This window comes from Lissotriton vulgaris, chromosome 5 (genome assembly GCF_964263255.1).
Source record: "Lissotriton vulgaris chromosome 5, aLisVul1.2, whole genome shotgun sequence".
Classification (NCBI taxonomy): Eukaryota; Metazoa; Chordata; class Amphibia; order Caudata; family Salamandridae; genus Lissotriton; species Lissotriton vulgaris.
Window position 1 is genome coordinate 548,439,691 of NC_141693.1, and position 14,452 is coordinate 548,454,142.

At 50.8% G+C, this 14,452-nt stretch overlaps 1 protein-coding gene across 1 annotated transcript in view; it reads right to left on the reverse strand.

Moving 5' to 3' along the window:
• The window catches only part of LOC147711214 (DPY30 domain-containing protein 1-like), a 203,223-nt gene extending 203,084 nt beyond the window's left edge, over positions 1-139 (reverse strand). Inside the window, exon 1 of the mRNA XM_086920123.1 lies at positions 48-139. The gene's annotated coding sequence lies outside the window, so the exon portion shown is untranslated. The remainder of the gene's footprint in view (positions 1-47) is intronic.
• Positions 140-14,452: the final 14,313 nt, after the last annotated feature.

A 14,452-nucleotide genomic window follows, 5' to 3' on the forward strand; every position in this document is an offset into this window, starting at 1 on the left:
CCTTCCCTCGCTAGCACAGCCAGTGTTAGTGCTCCAAAGTTTCTTACCCTTCTCTACACCTGCCCGCTTCACAGCATCTGAAAGTGTACAATCGCCTAGCAACGGACCGGAAGTCCACAGATCCCGTGCGCCACTTTTTCTCGCCAGCTCAGAAACATGAACTCCGAGTATATCAGTCCTGTCGGTACTAAGGTTAATCTCGAAATCAACTTCCTGTGAGGCACGGAAAGAAACACCTGCCGAGCAACGAGAACGATATGAAAGAGGAATGCCGCTCTGACTGAGAAGTGTGTACCAGTCAAAAGCATCTTTCCCCAAAAATTGTTCTTTCTCTAAAAGTCAAACTGTCACGCTAAACATGAATTACATTTCGAATTTTTTTATGAATCGGATATTTCAATGTATGTGTAGAACTGAAGCATAAACGGCCATAATGAATATTCTGTGCAAATTTCTAACATGTAAATTGTATAAATAAATTTACTTTGTTGTAAAGCCCTGCGTCAGAAGTAGGCGTTCCTGCAAGGGGGAGGGGGGAGTGGGGGGCGTTCCGGTGCAGGAACGCCTCCTAAAAGTGGCTGAGTGAAATCTACAAGATTTCACTCAGTCACTTTTGAGCCCATGCTGCTTCAAAACCAGGCGTGAGGATTGATGCAGCATTGTACAGAAAGGGCCCCCCAGAGCATTGCTGGAGCTGTGTCGCACTTGCGACGCAACTCCAGCAATGCCCCGCCTTTACGACACAGATGCGTCACGCATCTGCTGTTTTTGCCCCATGGTCAGAGCTTTAAGTGGGCCGGGTCTCAAGGGGTCTGAGCACCGGCAGTTTTTTAAAGCGGGCCTCGAAACGGGTCTGTATCGGGCTCTGTTTTGAGCCCTGGCACAGGCGGTCCGTTTTTTTTCTGGACTGCAGTGACAGCCATTTGCTGTCACTGCAATCCGGACAAAAGTGCCAGTGCGATAGAGACCCATTTCGAGATGGCAAGCACATCGATGTGCGCTGCCCACACTGCTCACTTCTCACTAGTGGAGAAGTTACGTCATGACGTCATGCCAGGTGAGCGTTGTGGGGGAAGGAAAATCCTTTAAAGAGTCATTTTCTTTCTGGATTTCCCTTCTCTTTCTGAAACAGCAACATTGTGGTAGGGTCACCAGGGCTTTAATTGGAAGCTTTTTTAATATTATATGTAACAAGCCAAGTTGCAGCTTATTTATCTTATGCAACCAACAAGCATTGATAAAACCAATAGTCCTTACTTGTTGTAGGTATGATGCTACTTGTTGTCTCATATATCTGGATGCAATGACAGAAACAGCAAAATACAGATCGGGCGGCACACTATGGTAAACACAGATTTTTAGCGTACGTTTGTTAAAGCCACGCCCCTAATTACACTGACCACGCCCCTTTGAGAGACCCCCCCAGTTTTTTCATCCCACTTAAAGCCCTGCCCATGGTGCGCCAGTTATTGTAAATCTGCCCCTTAATGCCTGTACAGCCCCCCAACATAGAAATAGGATAAAAAGTTGATATCAACCTTAGGCACAGAAGGACTACTGGGGCAGAAAAGATCACCATAAAAGGACTACCGTACATGACCATAGAATTCTGAGGCGAATTAGACATAATAAAGCCAATAAATATTGTCCTTAGGCTTTGCCAATACTTTTTGCCAATACTTTTCAGTGCCAACAAAAAGAAAACTAATTATTATTGTCTATGCTGACCATCAATGATGGCATGGCGTGAAGGGGGAAGCTATGCACATGGGAGATGGGGAGAGAGCAAGACAACACACACACACACACCCATGGAGTGCTAAAAGCAAAGGAAAAAAAGGTTTTACTTGAATGTAAGTAGTGAAATGATACAAGCCATTTATCTAAAATGATGTTTAAGAAATTATTCACCGGGACAGACACAAGAGGAGAAAGGAAATGTCTCGAGTAAGAATCAAGCCTATGAGGTTGACAAGAAATCCAACCACTGATGAGCAGTTGGGCTGACTCAAAGCCCACTTGAAGTATTGATGTCGTTCACTTTAAGTCTTTTGACATCAGACCGCTAAAGATGTCTTTAGGTAAGTTCTAAAAAGTCTAGTATGTTAGAGGCAACACACCTTGTTTCATTTCAGGTGGTTTTGGAAGCCCAAGGAAAAAAATATCGGGATAATCAATGCCACACATTCATCTCTCATTTAGTACGACTTGGTTGCGTTCCTGGACATGTAGTTCTGTTTTAGTAAAGCTAAAAACCAAACTTCGAATGTTAGGAAGTGAAATATAAAACTAGGACTGGCTGAGCTTTAATTAGTATTTCATCAAGGTGGAGGAAAAGATGACAAATGCACCAAAAGTCTCAAAGAGAATTATTTGCATTCCTTAGCGATGGAGCCAAAAAGAATGTTTAAAGCATCATTTTGGACTTGACAGACTTTACAATTGTACCAACTGTAGTGGCGCTTACTAGTTGATGCACGTCACGTAATGACGTGACGTGCGGCGGCCATTTCGCGAGTGATGCACGCGCATCTCATTAGGAGGCGCAAGAGCATACACTCAACAGCGCCGGCTCGGCGCTCTTCAGGAAGATTGTTAATTCAATAAAGAAACGTGCAACAAGCAAAGTGAGTCAGCGGTCTCATTATAAAAGAGATTCTACAGTGGCGACGAGGTCGGGAGGTGACTAGCAAGCTTCCCAAAAACGGAAAAAAAAACAGAAATAAAACGGACCCACCACGAGGGCACTGCGAGAGTTAGCAGAGCTCCAGTCAACCCAGACCCGGTTGGATTTCGGACCTGCACAGCCAAGTGACCCTGAGTAGCACAAACCGGACACAGCAGGACTATAAGCACCACATAAGGTACTGTAAACCTGAAGAGCGCTGCAGAGCCCATAACTGCCCACACACAGGGAAGGCAACAGGAAAGGCGGCACAGAGACCCCAGAGCAGCCAGAACAAGCGTGCCTAATCCAAACCACCCATATACACGCGAGGAACCGAGCTGGCTACTACAAAGGAGGGGGAGGGGGCTGACACTGAGAGTCCCCAGGTACAACCCAGTAAAGAAGAAACGGATAGCACCCCAGGTAGCCCCACCAGCAAAGGGGACAGAGCACCCACAGTCAAGGAAGAGAAGATGAGCACACCATCGGGATACGCTATAGCGCCAGTCCAGTTCCTACCGAAACCAGGGGAACCACTAATGAAGTGGGAGGACTGGAGAGAATATATTGACAACTTCATAGGGGTCCTGGAGGACGAGAATGAGGAAAACTTCACCCCCAAAAGGAAAAAACACATACTACTACTCAATCTGGGGCCAGAAGGACTCAGAATCTACAAAAGCCTGGTGCCGAAACAGAGAGGAAGCACGGACGATGACGTATACGCCCACGCCATCGATGACCTGAACGAACACTACCGACCCACGGTATGTGTGTCAGTTGACAGATTCAACTTCCAGCAGAGGAAACAACGGGCTGGAGAGTCGATTGAGGAATACGTAGCAGCCCTGAAGAAACTAGCGACCACGTGCAGGTATGGAGCTTGGGAGGAGGAGTTTATCAAAGACCAGATCGTGATGCATACCTCCAGCACGAACGTTCAGGACAAGCTATGGGCAAGCGGAGACACCACACTCAAGGATGTAATGGTCATCGTCAAAAGGGCAGAACTCGCACAGAGGTGCGCCGATGCAACCAAGAAAGACACGGCACCCAGTGCCATGGTAAACAGAGTATATGAGGAGGAACATCGCAGAGACCAGAAGTACAAGGGCCCCGCACCAAAGGGATCCAACAAATGGCAGGGCAATGCCGGACCGCAAGGGAAACAAGCAGGCAACGACAACAAGAAAACGTGCTACAGGTGCGGAAGTTGGTCCCACGAGGCACACGACAGAAGATGTCCCGCGTTCCGGGCCAAGTGTTTGCACTGCGGCATCATTGGCCATTACGAGATAGTGTGCCGGAAGAAAGTATCCAAAAGCGTGGTGAAATACATTGACCAAGGCGCGGAAGACCAGGACGGGACCACAGAGGAAGAAGTAGTCACCGTCTTATGTATATATGACCAGGTACAATGCGTGGATGGAAAAAGGACAACCAAACCTGTATTAGAAATGACAATTGGCGGAATAACCATCAGCGTAGTGGCGGATACAGGCTCCCCCTACACAATAGTCCAAAGAGCGGTGTGGGACGAAACATTCAGACCGAAGTTAGGCCCAGAGTTAGAGAAACATCCGACCAGTCACATATAACGGCGATCGCATCCCAATGGTGGGATTCCGACTCTTGAAGTTCGAGTTCAGAGGCCAGTCAGCGTTCTGCAAGCTGTACATCTCAGAGAGGGGACCGTCCGTCTTGGGATGGCTGGACCAGGGCGACCTGGGAATCAAATTGGACCCAGGAGGAAAAGAACAGATCCTGCACACAGAACCGGAAGTGTGGCCAAATTTGACCAAATGGAAAGAAAACTACCCAAAGGTGTTCGGAGGTACAGTGGGGAAACTGGAGAGATTCCAACACAAGATTGTACTCAAGGAGGACGCCATTCCTATCGCCCACAAAGTAAGAAATGTACCCATAGCGGTGAGAGAGGCAGTTCAAACAGAACTTCAAGACTTGGAGAGGAAAGAGATAATTGAACCCATCACCTGTGCAGAGTGGCTCGCGCTGTTGGTGGTAGTCATGAAGCCCAACGGGAAGGTTAGGCTCTGTGTTGACCTGAGAGAACTAAATAAGAACATCGTCGTGGAGAAATTCCCCCTCCCAAGGATTGATGAAATGTTGTCGAAAACCAGGGGAGTCAAATGGTACTGCACTATTGACTTGACCTCCGCCTACCACCAAATAGTATTGCACCCGGACAGCAGAAAACTCACGTCATTCATCACCCCATTCGGATGCTATCAGTTCTGCCGCATGCCGTTTGGACAGGCCTCGGCAGCCGCAGTTTTCCAGAAGCTAATGCACCAGCTGTTTAGGAACATGACAGGCGTCCAATATTTCCAGGACGACATTCTAGTAATGGGGCGTGACAAAATGGACCATGATCAGAAGCTCGGAAAGGTGCTGGGAACCTTGGAAATCAAAGGCCTCACAGCAGAATGGACAAAATGCCGATTGGGCCTGGAGTCGGTGACCTCTCTAGGCCATGAAATAGGGGCGCAAGGCATCACACCAAAGGCAGAAAACGTAAAAGCAATCGCTGAAGCTCCGCCCCCCACCAACAAGGAGGAGGTTAGATCATTTTTGGGTATGGCGGAGTACTACAGCAAATTTGTGGTACACTTTGCCTCAAAGACACACCATATGAGGATGCTGACCAGGGAGAGCACCAGCTTCCAATGGACACCAGAGACACAAAGTGAGTTCGAGACAATCAAGAAGGACGTCACCGGAGCAGTGCCGCTCAAGGGGTACGACCCACAGGGCACTACTGAGCTCACAACCGACGCCAGCGACAAGGGCCTGGGCGCAGTGCTCATGCAAGATCGCGGACAAGGAAAGATGGAGACGATCAGTTTTGCATCCCGGGCATTGACCGATACTGAAAGTAAATACAGTGTAATCGAAAAAGAGATGTTGGCTGTGGTGTGGGCCATGACGAGATTTCGGCAATTCCTCTGGGGAACCCGATTCCTGCTTAAGACAGATCATAAGCCATTGGTGAAGGTGCTAACATCTAGTGGACATGCCAACGCCACTCCCAGAATATCCAAAATGACTCTGAAACTACTTGAGTTCAGGTATGATGTAGAGTACATTCCAGGAAATCGGAACCGAGTAGCAGATTACCTGAGCAGGGCAGCAGCCATGGAGCCAGGAGAGAAAGACCCAACAGGCAAGGGGGAATTGGTAGCTCTCGTGGAGGACCAGGAGAAAATCATCAGCTACCAGGAGTGGACAGAGGCATACGAGGAGGACAGCATCATGAAGGAAGTGAAGATGCACATTGTCAAGGGCTGGCCAGACAAAAGACACATGAGTGAAAATATCAAGCCATACTATGAAGTGAGGGAAGAATTGTCGGTAGGGGACAAGGGAGTATTCACATACAGAGGAGACAAAGTGATCCCCCCAAGAAACCTCGTCATCAAGTTACTGGACATTCTACACAAGGGCCACCTAGGCATAGGAAAATTGAAGTTAAGGGCCAAACAAAACTACTGGTGGCCAGGCATGGACATAAGGGCGGAGAGGCACGTCAGAGATTGTCCACAGTGCCAAGGAGCTGACAAGACGCTCAAACCCTTGCGTCCTGCATTAGGAAAGTTCGACCCCCGCAGAACCCGTGGGAAGAACTATCAATAGACATATTAGGACCCATCCTTGATGACCAGGGCACTCAGAAGTATGTATGTGTCCTCATGGATCGATACTCCAAATGGCCGGAGGTAAAGGTGGATGAGACCATGGACACTGAAAACATTCTAAAATTTTTGTCGGACACTTTTGTGAGAGAGGGCATCCCCAAGTCCATCCTGAGTGATAATGGCCCCCAATTCACGTCTGAAAGATGGAATAAATTTATGCAGAGGAACGGCATCACAATCAAACACACGGCAATCTACCACCCGGCCGGAAATGGCTTGGTGGAGCGATTTAATAGGGGTGTGATGGGAGCCGTACAAGCTGCGATTTCCAGCAACAAGGAATGGGAGAAAGCCATAGGGAACATGGTATGGGCCTACAGGATCACTCCCACTGGAACTGGATACAGCCCATTCCAGATCTTGAGAGGGCGTGAACCCTTCACGCACGACAACCGGATTTGGAAGGAGAAGGTTATCACCAGCGAATGGTCTCCCACGGTGGTACGTGCCAACCTGGAAAAGGCACAGTCCATCTATACCAACCACTACAACAAACGGAAGAATGTGAAAGGGACAAGGTTGGAAAAAGGCGAGTGGGTAAGAGTAAAGTTGGCAACGCTACAGAAGAAAGGAGACAGTAAATATAGCAAGCCCATGCAAGTTAAGGAAGTGTAGGACCGAGCGGCCCTGCTGAGTGACGGGAACGTGTGGTCCCAAGATCGCATGGCCAGGTGTAACAAGATCTTGCAATGGGAGCAAAATGGAACTGAATGGGAGGACATGGAAGATCCGAACATAGAGATGGAACAACGCGCAGGTGAGCAGCAAGAAGGAGGAAGTGCTAGAGGTGAACGACTGGAGGAGAGGAGTGCGAATGGTAACCAAGGAACTGATATGGACTTACAAAGGAGGAGTACGGGCGAAGGCGCGGCTGCGCAGAGAGAGGGAAGATGCACCGAGATACAGAGCCAAGGGGCCCCGGAGAACCCGACCAGGGTGACCAGGAGCGGAAGGTCTGTGGTGAGACCCTCCAGGTTTCTAGATTACGATATGGACAGTGAACTGTAAGTGACTCATTCATTGTTTGGGAAAAAGGGGAGATATGTAGTGGCGCTTACTAGTTGATGCACGTCACGTAATGACGTGACGTGCGGCGGCCATTTCGCGAGTGATGCGCGCGCATCTCATTAGGAGGCGCGAGAGCGTACACTCAACAGCGCCGGCTCGGCGCTCTTCAGGAAGATTGTTAATTCAATAAAGAAACGTGCAACAAGCAAAGTGAGTCAGCGGTCTCATTATAAAAGAGATTCTACACCAACCTTTATTAAAAGCTGTTTGATAAAATAAACCCTCCTCCTCCATGTTGTTGTTTTTGAAGTTCAGTGGAAGGCCAAGCGAGTCTTGCCTTTGGCTGGCAGTGCCCTTAAACACAGACACAGCTCCGTAATATATCCTGTGCTCTAAGGAAGAAGTGAGGAGAGGCAGCGTAGCAGGAACGGTCTTAAGACAATTGATTAACTTCTGTCTATGGTGTGCTGTATGTAACAAATGAAAGAAATGTGAGCATGCACAACATGTTCACTAATGTAGAAGTTTTTTTGAGTTGAATATTATTTGTGCATAGCTAACAATGGACAGAATAGTAATGTAAATGTGTGCATTTGTATGATGTTATTGCCTTTGAAAAGATTTTGTAATGGCCAGTTAAAGAGTAAATTTTCCCCAGTTAAGCCTCAATGCCATCTTGTGCAAAATGGATGTCTCACTATGCTTGTTCATTGGGTGTTATTTCTGCTACCCTTAGTCAACCATGTCATGTTTGTTTATTTCAGAATGATGCTGTTCTCTCTAGCATGGGCTCAGTCAAGTTTCATTTCTAAAGGATTCTCCCGACTGCTCACTGTATTGTTTCATTCACAATAGTTCACTGTTGTATTGAAACTCGTTTGTTCTGACATCTCTGGTTGACATTAGCTTACAGTGGGCTGAATTAGTATTCATGTATTGGGATAGAGCTTGGAAGGTAAGGTTATACAACGCTCTATAATTCAATGTTCTGAATTGTAGTTATTTTGCTCACACCATGATGAATATGCACTTTTCATCCTGTTCACTTGAGAACATTTTCCCAAATTTGGGGGTAGCCAGAACTTCTATGATGACTTTCTAATGCTACTTGGGATGCCGTCCAATTTCTTACTGATTTTGTTGCTCATTTGGGACTCATATTCAATGTAGTTCATTTTCCATATTGTCCTATTACCAAGAGCCTTCATGGCAAAAACTTTATGCATTTGCACTTTACAACTTCTTTATTGTTCCTTTTACATTTAGTAATAAATAGTTGTAGTTTTTAGGTTTCGCCTATTATCATTCGCTTGCGAATGTAATAGGCGAGAATTCAAGTGCTCCATCGACTCGTCAAACCACTGTGGTTTTTTCACAGTGCATGTGAGTCACGTGACCACAAAAGCGGGTTACGTGACCACACAAGCACGCGCATCTCCCTAATCCGCCTGCCACACTTCTCCTCCCCTCGCTCGCATTCCCGCCCCCCCACCAGGCTCTCCCGCCCCCATCCGGCTTCCCTCCGCGCATCTCCCTAATCCGCCTGCCACGCGTTTATCTTTAACAATGGCTGAGGCTCCTTTCATTTCTCTGGCTCGGCTTGTTTTTCTTTGACATTCATCTCCAAGCGCGAGCAAAATGCTTTCACTTTCGCGCTTACTGAAGCTTCCCCAGCCATCCACTGGTGAAAAACTCCTCCGGACACAGTGCTTCATCTTTTTTTTTGCTTCCTTTATTTCATCGGTTGGCAATATGTTTTTTTTAATTATTTGTTTAGAATGCAGCGTGTTTTGTGTGCTTTGAGACGCATTTGCTGCTGCCAGTTTAAAGTTTCATTAAAGCTGCTTCCTCCTGGTCGTGTCTTCATTTTGAGATGGCTGTTGTGCGCTCGCTGCGAGATGCCTCCCATTTACTGTGCTTTCTAAAGCTTCCCCAGCCATCCACTGGTGAAACACTTCTCCCGCCCCCAGCCCGCCACCTCCCAGCACAAACACACACAACGCTTTTAGTGCTGTCACTGCGGATTGTTATCTGAGCGGCGCCAGCATGGAGCCGTGTTCTCTGTGACAAATAACATCCCGCTGTGAGAATATCAGGGTGCTCTCATGTGTGGCGGGGGGCTTCTGGTAGTGCCACTTCTGCAGCCTAAAGTGACCGGCATACAGCCTCACCCTGGCTCATTTGAAAGAGGGGGAGGGTATTTCTTCATTACATGGAGGTGGGACCAGGGGGCACCGCAGTCTGTGAAGGGTTAGCAGAGAGGGGCTGTTTATGTAACACTGAGACATCCTTGGCACACGAATCACAGTAGGGGAGAAATTTTCAAAACTGATAGTGTTTCATTTTTGTACATTTACAGACCTTCGTGCGTACATTGCCCTTGGTAAAGGCATATATGGGAGAGAGGAACATAGCGCTAGGCGGAGGAAGGGAGACAACATGCACTCTTGGAGAGAGCTGAAACAACTGAAACAAGCATTAACAAGCACTGGCATTGCCAATAGGTTTCGCATTTGGAAAGCTGGAGCTATTGGTTTTGTAAATGACATTTTATATTTATATATCGTTATTGGCATTGTCAATAACATTATATAAATATAAAATGTCATTTACAAAACCAATAGCTCCAACTTTCCAAATGCAAAACCTATTGGCAACGCCAGTGCTTGTTCTAATTCTGCCCTTGAATTCAATTATTAAGTCTGTCCTTACTCAAATTGACTGTATTCTGATATGTTGATTTACACCTTATATTAGGACACATTGACTCATGAAATTGCGGTTTAAAACTATCCCTGATCAACCCACCAGCGGTTTTGCTGTTTAGGTGTGTCTTGGGGTATTAGAATTTAGGGGTACACTTCATCCACAGTAATTAGATTAAGTAAAAGCGTCTGGACACTGGGAATGACTCTGGAAAACCAGACATCCTGGAAATTCAGGATGTCTGGTCACCATATCTTCCACTCACACCGAACAACCTTCATAACAAAATTTATCAGTTCTATGCAAGGCATCATAAAACACCACTGGTTGATTGGTAAGTTGTTTACAAGCTATACAGTTTATCGGCTTGGCAGGCCATGTAATTAAATGTGATGTGACCCAGCACTTCCGATCCCGCTTCGAGTGCTCACTAGAAATCAGTTTTGTCATTGGTGCATCAGAAATGCACCAATCACAGAAACCCTATAGCTCCTTGTTAGACGGGGACCCGGAGGGTCGGCCGAGCAAGGGGGAGAGGCCTCCTGGCGAGGGACCTCTCCTTCAATCGTACAGACGAGCAACTACCCCCCCACAGGTGGACGCCACACAAAGATAGGTTCTGTACACTTTTATAGGTATTCTCAGGCAGGGTAACCTTGACGATACAGCAGGACAAAGATACGATGATCTCGCCAACTCTAGTCTCTGGGGGAAAGGGGGTAGCGGGACAGTCTCAGTATCAGTCCGGTACAGGGGGTAGCTGGTGTATAGCTCTCAATCCTCGAACTGGAGTGTTCGCAAGTAGGGGCCGCGGCAGCGCCAGCAGGCTCTCGACGATGGTTCACAAGGATGGGCCGCTGCAGCGCCAGCAGGCCTACGAAGATGGTTCACGTAGAGGATGAGCCGCGGCAGCGCCAGCAGGCCTACGAAGATGGTTCACGAAGAGGATGAGCCGCGGCAGCGCCAGCATGCTTACAAAGATGGTTCACGAAGAGGATGAGCCGCGGCAGCACCAGCAGGCTTACGAAGATGGTTCACGAAGAGGATGAGCCGCGGCAGCGCCAGCAGGCCTACGAAGATGGTTCACGAAGAGGATGAGCCGCGGCAGCGCCAGCAGGCTTACGAAGATGGTTCACGAAGAGGATGAGCCGTGGCAGCGCCAGCAGGCTTACGAGATGGTTCACGAAGAGGATGAGCCGCGGCAGCGCCAGCAGGCCTTCAAGGACAGTTCACAAAGAGGGGCCGCGGCAGCGCCAGCAGGCCTCCAAAGATGAGTTTGTCTCGGTGTCTCTCGACTCCAGGATACAACTGCCTTCCTGCTCTGGAGCTGCCCCAGTTATAGGTCTGGCGCCCTTTGATGTCCGGACCCTCTCACTTGGAGGTCGGGGGTCCGGGATGAGGGAGTCCAGACACCCAGCAGGGGGGTGGAGCCAGCGCCCAGGGAGGGCCGGGGGCGATTGAAACCTGGCGGAGGGGAGCCATTGACACTCCTTCTTCCATTGACTTGCCAAGTGGTCTCTTTACCCCCTGGGTGGATGGTGGTGCCTCGATGTCGGGGCTGGGCTGGGCCGGAGGTTGAGGTCAACCCGTGGCCACGAGGCCTGGCCGTGGCGGCTCCAAGATGGCGGCTGGGCCGGGGACGGTGGTTCGGGAAGGAACCCGGGCCAGCCGAGAATGTTGGAGTGATGGGCCGGGGCCCCGTGGGGGAAGAGCTGGGGGTTGGCCCGGCGGCTGCAGGGGTGGTTCTTGTCCGGGGGAACCGGTGTAGCAGGGGTCCGTGACCCGCCATGCGGGGAGGGGTCGGCCTGCCACGAGGCCTGTCCAACATGCGTCCCCCCCAGCTGAAGGCAGGGAGAGTCACCCATCCTCTTGGGTAGTCTCCTCGCCGAGGCGGAAGAAGCGGGACAGGCCGTCTGCGTTGGCGTGGTCTTGGCCTGGGCGATGCTCCACAGTGAAGTCCATCCCTTGCAGGGAGATGGACCAACGCAACAGCTTCGGGTTCTCTCCCCGCATCTGCATCAGCCATTGCAGAGGTCGGTGGTCTGTTTGCACCCGAAAATGGGTACCGAAGAGATAGGGCCGGAGCTTCTTGAGGGCCCACACCACGGCGAAGGCCTCTCGCTCTATGGTGCTCCAGCTTTGTTCTCGGGCCAGCAGGCGTCGGCTGATGAAGACCACAGGCTGGTCAACTCCCTCCGGGTTGACTTGGGAGAGGACGGCCCCCACGCCGTGATCGGAGGCATCCGTTTGTACTACAAACTCCCGGCTGTAGTCGGGGGCTTGGAGCACAGGGGCCGTGCACATGGCTGATTTGAGGTTCTCAAAGGCGGCCTGACACTCGGGAGTCCAGTGTACTTTCGGGGGGTTCTTTTTGGGCGTGAGTTCTGTGAGGGGCCCCACAATGCTGCCATAGTCTTTTATGAATCGCCGGTAGTATCCGGTGAGCCCCAAGGAAGGCTCGGACCTCTGTTTGGGTGACCGGAGGCTCCCAAGCCTGAATGGCAGCGATCTTGAGTTGGAGAGGGGCCACCTGGCCACTTCCCACCTGGTGCCCCAGGTAGGTCACGGATCCTTGGCCGATTTGGAACTTGCTGGCCTTGATTGTTAGTCCTGCTTGCCGGAGGGCGGTCAGGACCTCCCGGAGGTGTTGGAGGTGTTCTGCCCAGTGGTGACTGTACACGGCAATATCGTCCAGATAGGCGGCCCTGAACCCCTCCAGCTCCGCCAACACTTGATTTACGAGTCTCTGGAAGGTGGCGGGGGCATTTTTCATTCCGAAGGGCGTCACTTTGAAGTGATAGTGGCCATCCGGAGTGGAGAAGGCGGATCGCTCCTGGGCACCCGGGGTAAGGCCGATCTGCCAGTAGCCCGCGCTCAAGTCAAAGATGCTCAGGTAGCGGGCGGCCCTCAGGCGGTCGATTAGTTCATCGGCTCGTGGGATGGGGTGCGCGTCTGTTCGGGTCACGGCATTCAAGCCCCGGTAGTCTACGCAGAACCGTAGTTCGGGGGCAACGCCAGGTGCGGCGGCCTTGGGGACCAGCACGACTGGGCTGGCCCAGGGACTGTCGGAGGGCTCGATTACCCCCAGGGCCAGCATCTTGGATACTTCTGACTGGATGCAGGCGCGTACCCGATCAGGTACTCTGTAGGCTCTGTGCCGGATGGGGGGCTATCCCCGGTGTCGACATCGTGGAGGCACCAGGGTGTGACCCCAGGTATGAGGGAGAACAGCTCGGCAAATTGCTGGAGCAAGTCTCGGCAGTCTTGGCGTTGTGCTGGAGACAGGGTAGCGGAGAGGTGGACTCCTTCCACGGAGCCGTCTTTCTCGCGGGTCCTCAGGAGGTCGGGAAGGGGCTCAGAATCCTCTTCAGCCCCACTGTCGGTAGCCATCAGAAGGCTGAGTTCGGAGCGCACAAAGTGAGGCTTAAGTCTGTTGGCATGGAGGACCCGGAGAGGGTTCCGGGGCGACTCCAGGTCTACCAGGTAAGTGACGGGCCCTTTCGCTCCACCACCTTGAAGGGTCCTGTCCATTTGTCTTGGAGGGCGCAAGGTTCGACCGGGGACATGACCCAGACCTGTTGTCCCGGCTCGAACTCGATGGACGAGGCGTTTTGATCGTACCATTGTTTCATGTCTTCTTAGCTGGCTTCGAGGTTGGCTTTGGCGAGTTCCCTGAACCGCCGAGTCTGGTTCCGGAGGGTCAGGAGGTACTTGTACACATCAGGGGGAGACTTCTGGGGGGTCACCTCCCATCCTTCCTTGACCAGGCTGAGGGGACCCCGGACCGGGTGCCCATACAGGAGCTCGAAGGGGCTGAATCCCAGGGACTTCTGTGGGACCACCCGGTGGGCAAACAGGAGGCATGGTAGCAGCACGTCCCATTGGCGGCGTAGGGGCTCTTCCAGGCCCATGATCATACCCTTGAGGGTGCGATTGAATCGTTCCACTAGTCCGTTTCCATGCGGGTGGTAAGGGGTCGTAAATTTGTAGGTGAACCCACACTGTTGCCATAGGGACTTCATGTACCTGGAGATAAAGTTTGTGCCTCGATCACTGACGACTTCTCGGGGGAAGCCCACCCGCGAGAAGATCCCCATCAGGGCTCGGCCCACCACGGGCGCTGTCACAGTTCGGAGAGGGATGGCCTCGGGGTAGCGGGTGGCATGGTCCACCAGGACGAGTATGAACCGGTGACCTTGCGCTGTCCGTGGCTCCAGGGGCCCCACAATGTCGATCCCCACCCTCTCAAAGGGAGTGGTGACGATGGGAAAGGGTTGTAGGGGGGCTTTTATTTTCCGTCCGCTCTTCCCGCTGGCCTGGCAGGTGGGGCAGGCCCGGCAGTGGTTTACTACAT